Below are 7011 nucleotides of genomic sequence, written 5' to 3'. Positions count from 1 at the left end.
TCTTGTCTGCTTTCAGTGAATGCAATGAAAGTAAACTGGTCTAAATTTTAAAGTGTAAAACCTCATTTTAATTGAAAGTAGGATTTTCGATTTGATCTAGTAATTTTTACTTCATACTAAGTGAAAGCAAATTCATTTTATCCCATTAGGATTCCTGCGTTGTGGAATTTGCGAAACCCTCTGGTCCAAAGCGGTCCATACCAGGTAAATAATAATAATAAAATCTGACTGTCCAAGCCATGGTACTTCCCCATGGATTAAAATTGTCGAAGCCACTGTTTGGCGGCCATATTGGATGTTGTGCAAAATTTTGTTTTGGTGTGGGGAGGGGATTTTAATAATCAAGCATAGGTGTGTTGATTGACAGTTACAACATTGTGTCGCAAACTGTATAAAAGCTGAACCTGGGGCACCTCCGTTGCCGAGATGCTCGGCGTGCCAGCACGGCGCATTGGCACAGGAACCTCTCGCCAATGCGGTCGCAGCGAGTTTAGTTTAAGTCCAGAGAAAGCTTCCTCTCCGGCCATACATGGGAAAGTCTTTTAGCAACCACTGAATGGTCATGGGTTTTCCTCGGCTCCGCCCGGTTTTCTCCCACAGTACTGGTCGCCGTCGTATAAGCCAAATAATCTTGTACGTAGATCAGACATTTCATGGAGACTGCTTGAAACTGTATACAATTATAAAACTTTTTTTTTTAAATTTATTTTTGGCTTTGTAGAAAATAGGATACTACAGAATACCATAGGTGTATAAACCAATTTTTAAACATACCATTTTGTTTTCGCCAGGTGATCTCCAGCCATTTGGGATTGTATCGAGGCAATATACATTCAACTGACCGGACTTATTTTTTTTCCTTGATTGGGTTTATTAGATTTGTTATTGGATTTGTTAGTCTTTCCTTTTGCTGTAATAATACAGTTGATTAAATAATTCTTTTACCGCTTTAATACTTCTGGGTGTTAATTTTTTTTTCTTCATCAGTTCACTTGTGCTGGTGTAGTTAAGTGTTTTCATAATTATATACATTACTCTGTCAAAAGACTGCGTGGAAATTTCTCACATACGAAAGTGTGAACCAGTAAGAGATAGGATTCCCTACATGTATATGGTCTTGGATGTCGTTTTACTCGAGAATTGTATACAGTCAGGGGAACATACGGGCCGAAACTTAGCTTTTGGCTTTAACTAAATTTTGATTGGCCGTGCAAGTAAGGACATGAGCTGTGTCTGCATACTGGGGTTGAGACGCTGATGGTAGTTTCACAAAAACGTGGTGCCCCCAAAAATAAGAATCGTCCCTTAAATCCCCTTCTGACGTGACTATTGTATTGTTTAACGTATCAATGCGTTCCTGATAAGTAATCCGTAACCAGCTGATTGTATTCTGATTTAATAAAATCAGTTTAGTTATCTGCGTGGAAATGCCAAGATAGAAAGCAGTGTTGGTCCACCGTTTTTTTTTTTTTTTTTTTTTTTTAAGGTAGCTTGCACGTAACTGCTGAACATATCCTCAATTTTACCGCCGCCTTATGTCGTATAAATTCACCTAGACTGTTAAACTGAGAAAATAGTGCAATTAGCTTAATGAGAAAGCACTGAAGATCATACTTCATACCTACACAAGATTAACCTCTACTGGTGTTAACTGGAGTGGTCTCCCATTGTACATATCGGCTAATTCATTGGTACAGCAGATACAATAAACCCAATCAACTAAGTTTTACTTATGCGACGGCAGTCAGGCTTGTGTGCAAGAATGGCGACCTCCACCGGCCATCACCTTTCTTAACAGTGAGATCCCCAAGCTTTTAGGTCACATTCGAACCAGCCGAAGCTCCACTGTAGAGCATTATGACTGAAAACAGTCGAGAGTTGAGCTGAACTAAGGACAAAATTTGAATTCCACTTTCACCGATTTCTCTAGTGGGAGTTGGTCTATGCGTGATTTAGACCATATTTGTCACTCTTACAAACCATTGTCACCATTTTTTTTTCTTTTTAAAATCTCTCGTCCCATATATGATGTTTATAACTGAAGATGGGTTTTAATACTGGGTTCGTCAGAGGTCACATGGTCTTTCATGCGTGCGTCTTCATGTGACAGATGTCGGTTATCATAACATACTGTTAAGTTATTCGGGACACTGACATAACGTGTAAAAGTAATACGGCTGCTACAGAGCCAAGCAATAACACGGCACGAGTCCCTACAGAATGCCTGGTAAGAAGACGTGTCCACACTTAATCACAGTAATTCTTCCTAGAAATACCCTCATATGTAACCGCTGACTCTATGAATCGTGTTATAACTAATTACACAATTAGCATGTGTCTGAAAGATAATAAGAGTACATTCATTTAAAAATCATACTATCTGAACTTTTCAAAAAGTTTCAAATTTTATTCATCTAAACATTTCCCTTGATTATTAATCAATTTACTCGTACAAAAACGATCAAGTGGTGCTTTTTGTTCACGATAGCATATTAACTCCTATGTAGATCATTTTAATGTATATTTGTTGTTCTGAATAGGTTAGTAAGACAAGCTTATTGGATGGCCCTGCACCCTGTGTTTATGTGTATAGTGAAGATATAGACGTCACAAGGTTTCACATCAAACGTACCGAATTCGAACAGGGAAGTGTTCCACTTATACGATCAAGCCAATCAGATTGTCTGATCCAGTAGATTTAAAAATTCCCCAAAACTGGAGAAAGGAGTTGGTTAAAACCAAAGAGGAGATTCAAAACCAAAAATAACTGACCTCACGGTATTTGAAAAGGACAGACATATTATTAATAAGTCGAGCGATGATTGAACAGTCTAGGAAAAATACTTTTTCCGAAATTCTATACGCCAAATAAGGAAACAATCCTAGTTTGTCAGCATCAAATTTAAGGAACTTCTAAAGGTAGACTTTCATGTCATGCCGCTTCATGGATGACGAAAAATGTTGTATAGAGATGTCAGCTGACAAATTTATACGGAATAATGTGGTAGGAATGTATGCATTACGCTCTTTACCCATTTTACGATGTATACCACGGTTTAAAATATATATATATATATATAGTCGTGGGTTTCCCCCGGGCTCTGCCCGGTTTCGACCCACCATAATGCTGGCCGCCGTCGTATTAGTGAGATATTCTTGAGTACGGCGTATATATATATATATATATATATATATATATATATATATATATATATATATATATATATATATTAAACCGTGGTATGCATCGTAAGATGGATACAGAGCGTATATGAAAATAAAAAAAATAATAACTAAATGCATGGATTTAACCAATAAACATTCACCCATAGTGGAAAACAGAGTAACCATTTGCATTATTTTTGCACTTTTTGTACTGACAGAATCAGCCGTTACCAAGACTGAGTCAGTCATATATATAAAGATATGCCAGCTTTGTCGTTTTGCAAAAATCCTACTTCTATAGGTTGTTTATAATGTCCTCTGACTATATCATGCTGGGCTGACTCAGATAAGGTTTCGTTACATGCCCACCTGCATACAATTCTACACCTACACGTGCATGGACACAAACTAAAATTCCCCGCGTATTTCCGCGTAAGGGAACACTAAGCAGAAGGGCGTGTCTCAAACCCTGGCTGTTCGTGTTCAGAAGATCCCCTTAACACCCTTCATTATCTCTCCACTGTTGGTCATCAATCCATCTGATTAGATTATCTGATAACGGTAATTTATATGATGAAAAAAACGTATCGTCTTATCACAGACGATATCTCGGTATGCTGTTTACACTTGTCCTTTGGGTGGAGACATTGGCGAGCGTTACCTGAATTCCCAATATGATTGTTTACATATGTTTACACGTATGATATTCCCTTGATGAAGTATAATCTGACAACAAGATAATAGTCATGGATTTCCCCTGTATGAGATCTGTGCGCTCCCACCATAAGATTTCCCCTGTATGAGTTCTGTGCGCTCCCACCATAAGATTTCCCCTGTATGAGATCTGTGCGCTCCCACCATAAGATTTCCCCTGTATGAGTTCTGTGCGCTCCCACCATAAGATTTCCCCTGTATGAGATCTGAGCGCTCCCACCATAAGATTTCCCCTGTATGAGTTCTGTGTGCTCCCACCATAATTAATGCTGACCGTCGTCGTATAAGTGAAATATTCTCGAGTACAGTGTAAAACATCGATCAAATACAACGACATGATGAGAACAGGTAACATTAGCTCGTTGGGGAAGCAAAACGTTTTGATGTTTTTATACAAATATGAAATTATTCTGAACAGCTAATGAATTCTCTTGTAGTTTTCCCCTTTTATTGTTCATTCAATTACTTTCACAAACCAATTTCTCAGGTCACATTCTTAGACCGGTGGTCGAGCGATTTTGCGCCAAGACGCGGGTTCATTCCCGGGTAGAGTCATGCTTATATCTTTATACTGGTAGTGTTATGGACCAATAGACTGGATTGATGTCAGAGATATATCGATATATATCTAGTGGCTTTATGGGCGGAGCGCCACTGCATATCTGTATGTTCTCCGAGAATCCAAGTGACAGCAGGTATAAAGATCATGATATTTGAACCTGACACTGCGTATATTGTATCATAACAATCCCATATGCTCAAATGGCAGGGCATTGCAGGGCAATGTCACGTGACACCCTGTATACCATGCATGCTCACATGACGTACTGCGCATAGCACCTATATGCAGATGTTCAAATGGCTGGTGCATGGACACATTCCATCACTGACGTGGCCGAGTGAATAACCTGCTAGCGCAGCAGAATTGCTCTCATCATAGCGTTTGTTTGGAGTTCAAGTCCAGCTCATGAGGGCTACCTCAGCAGCATGGCGGTCTTCCAACAACCTGCGGTTGGTTTTGGGGTTTCCCCGGGCTCTTCCCGGTTTCCTCCTATCATAAGCCTGGTCACCAGGTATATACACCGGTATTCACTATAAAAAACACCGGCAGGTGCATTTGTGAATAGGACGTGGGCTGTAATGGTATACAACTATACAACAGGTTTCAAACAGACAATGTCATATCCTCGTATGACACACAGTACTGAAATCCCATAGGCCGATCCAAATGGAACAAACATTATAGATTAGGTCAGGGAAATTAACTTTGAAGGGACTTAGTTATTTCTGCTCAACAGAGGAAATATACATGGAGGTAAAAGAAAGTCATGATCACAAGGGGTGCACAAACTTTCTATAGAAGGAAGAAAGAGATGGCTCTGAGCTTTCTGTAGAGTACAAAACGAAAGATTAACTCGTACATCACGAAGTCATTAGGGTGCGTCCTCGCCCACCATTTGTTCTTAAGTGCCCTATTATTATAAACCAACAGGCGCGTTGTAATGAATTGTAAAATCGCAAATAAAGAATTATGTTGCAAATAGTACACTCTACAGCAGAGAGTGATAGGCCCAGCAGATTTTTTTAGTTCGATGCTGACGTCATGTATTGAAGTGCTGTGTTTGTTAGAAGGAAGTCGATAGACCCGAAACTTCACGATTTTAAGGAGGTATATCCCCTTCGAGAGAGAAAACTCTTCCCGCCTGTGCGCTATTTGCACGTAATAGTACTTGTATACAACTCTACGTTTGCTCCATGTACTGACATCAAGTCCACACAGAGTTCATACCGTTCATGTTGCCAAGAGACATCTGCGTTTCTAGTTTAAACTAAGATGATCAATTGAAAACCCTTCCTTAGCTTAGTAAGATTTCAGTCCATATACATAAGTCCAGTCTCAGCCCACTTTATGTTTTCAATCCGATCACACAACTCGTGATGTCACAAGCTGTATAAGCCTACAGGCCTATACCACGTTAACAGTTGTTCGTTTATGCAGGGAGTGTCCAAAATGGTATGACGAAAATAGGCATGGTAAGAAACCTATTTTAAGATAAAACAATATAGGTGCATTCTGTTAGGTTTAGTTTTCATGAGGGAATTCTAAAATCCGTGTCAGTGACCCTTGAAATGTTGAAAACGACAGTTAAATTTATTTATTTATATATATGTTTCATTCAGTTTTATTTAAAAAGAATTCTATTTAACAACGGCAGTCGGTTTTATGGCGTGTGGAAGAAACTGGGGTGTCCCGAGAAAATCATCAGTCTTCGGCAAACAACGGGTGAACTCTCAACGTGTGTGAGTTCAACGTGTATGCAAAATTATCGTGAACGAAAAGCAGTCTGAAATGAACTTCACGTGAGACTACCTGCACTGCCTTAAAGGACCCATGAAAAGCTTGGTTTTTATTTCTTAATATGAGGTGTATAAGCTACAAGACCGATCATAAGCTTTCTTCTATGGGCATAAAACTAGCTTTAAAGTATGGTTTCACAAAGCCAGGGCGATCAGTCCGGAGATTTAGTAGCCTGTTGTGATGACGTCAACGATGACAGCTCAAAGCAACTTTGCTGGGGTGGAGAGCCCAAATTTGGGTTTCTCGCGGATTCGATGTCCGATGATGGGAATGAACCACTATTCCTCGTATCGATATTTAAGTTATAGTCAAGATATAACATACACATGCTATCTTCCTCTCAGGCCGTATTGGGATACGTCATGGGTTTCCCTTGGGAATACCCGGTTTCCTTCCACCATAGTACTGACCCTGCGCCAGTGAAATGTTCTGGAGTACTGCATAAAACACCAATTTACTAAATACATAAATAAATAAATAAATATGTAACTGTGTCGGAATTACATGCATAGACTGGCGTGCTATAGGGAGACAGCCTTGTGATATGACCAAAATTATGCAAACAGTGACAACTTACACGTTCTATTAACATGATTTACGAGCAGAATTAGGCACAAAATGATGTTACATTCACTTTATTAGACACTAATGGATTAAAACAACGCAAAGCGGATGAAAATAAAACAATGCAATCACATGAAGAGCTGTTTGTATGGCTGATCTGTGTTATGCGGGCGATTTATTGATGTGGTTCCCGGATCAAGGTTACTAGG

Source organism: Liolophura sinensis, chromosome 7 (genome assembly GCF_032854445.1).
Source record: "Liolophura sinensis isolate JHLJ2023 chromosome 7, CUHK_Ljap_v2, whole genome shotgun sequence".
Classification (NCBI taxonomy): Eukaryota; Metazoa; Mollusca; class Polyplacophora; order Chitonida; family Chitonidae; genus Liolophura; species Liolophura sinensis.
This window is presented reverse-complemented; position numbering follows the sequence as displayed.